This window comes from Chrysochloris asiatica, unplaced genomic scaffold (assembly GCF_000296735.1).
Source record: "Chrysochloris asiatica unplaced genomic scaffold, ChrAsi1.0 scaffold16732, whole genome shotgun sequence".
In the NCBI taxonomy this organism is placed as follows: domain Eukaryota; kingdom Metazoa; phylum Chordata; class Mammalia; order Afrosoricida; family Chrysochloridae; genus Chrysochloris; species Chrysochloris asiatica.
In genome coordinates, this window is record NW_006425250.1 from 1 (window position 1) to 1,279 (window position 1,279).

At 44.3% G+C, this 1,279-nt stretch overlaps 1 pseudogene; it reads right to left on the bottom strand.

Annotated features, from left to right (window-relative positions):
• Nucleotides 1-198: 198 nt before the first annotated feature.
• On the bottom strand, nt 199-981 carry LOC102822070 (annotated as a pseudogene).
• Nucleotides 982-1,279: the final 298 nt, after the last annotated feature.

Below are 1,279 nucleotides of genomic sequence, written 5' to 3' on the forward strand. Positions count from 1 at the left end.
GAGGGACAAGTTCCTGGAGAAGGATATCATGTTTGGTAAGATGGAGGGTCAGAGAAAAAGAGGAAGACCCCCAATGAGATGGATTGGCCAGGTGGCAGCATTGATGGACTCAAGTGTGGTGAGGTTGGCCCAGGATCGGACATTGTTTCATTCTGCTGTGCCTAAGGTCGCTATGAGTCAGTGCCAACTCAATGGCACCTAACAACAACATCTTCTACAGAACTAGGTCCTTTGGGTGTTTTAGGTGTTTTTTCCTGTTGTTGTTTTTTTTTTTTAAGAAGTCTTGACCTTTTGTTCTTGGTGTTGATGGTTTTGAGTCTTTTTCATTCTGGTTTGAATTTTGTGCATTTTTAGCTGGAGTATCCCATACAGATTTTTTCACTGGAACTTTTTCTTCAGTTTCATCATCATCATCATCATCATCATCATCTTCATCTGCAGCAAGCTTTACTTTTTTCTGGGGAACCTTGTTACCACTTGCAGGGGCAGACCACTTTCCTGATCTACTTAAGAGTTTCACGTCTTCCTCCTCTTCATCATCTGACTCTACATCTTCCTCCACAGCTACCAAGTGCTGTCCACTAATATGCACAGGCCCTGAGCCACACTTCAACCGTAAGATCACTGATGCCATTATTTCAAAGCCCCCAAGGGAGACTGTTGGCTGTACAAACATATTTAAAGTAACCAGTGTGACTTTAATAGGTCTACCTTCATAATTCATTGCCTCTGCTTCAACAATATGCAATTCATCCTTGACACCAGCCCCTAAATTGACCACTCTTAATGATAAGTGGTGCTCATTTTGCTCATTACCCACCTTACAGTGATTATCTTTATCGGCTTTTAAGTGCACAACCAAAGAGATTGGTTTTTGGGGGCCTCAGAGGGCTCATGTCCATATCCGTCGATTCCTCCAGGGGGCGATGGTGCGCACTTAAGCGATAGAGAAGAAAGGAGGAGAGAACTGGGTTGCTGGTACTGAAAACAGCAGGGCAGGACGGAATCCCATCAGACCTGATGATCAGTTTTAAGGCATGTAGCGATACACAGAGTTGAAGCCTCCTGAACACACTTCCCACTATCATTCCCCTTTGTCCCAGATGAAACTGCCAGCATGAGTTTAGTGTGTCTCACTCCCATGGGGAGCACTAGACTTCGCACCACAAGGCCAGTGGTTTAAGCCTACCAGCTGAGCCAAGGAATAAAGATTAGGCTTTTAGTTTCTGCAAAGATGTACAAGCTTAGAAACCGTATAAAGGGTCACTATGAGTTGGAA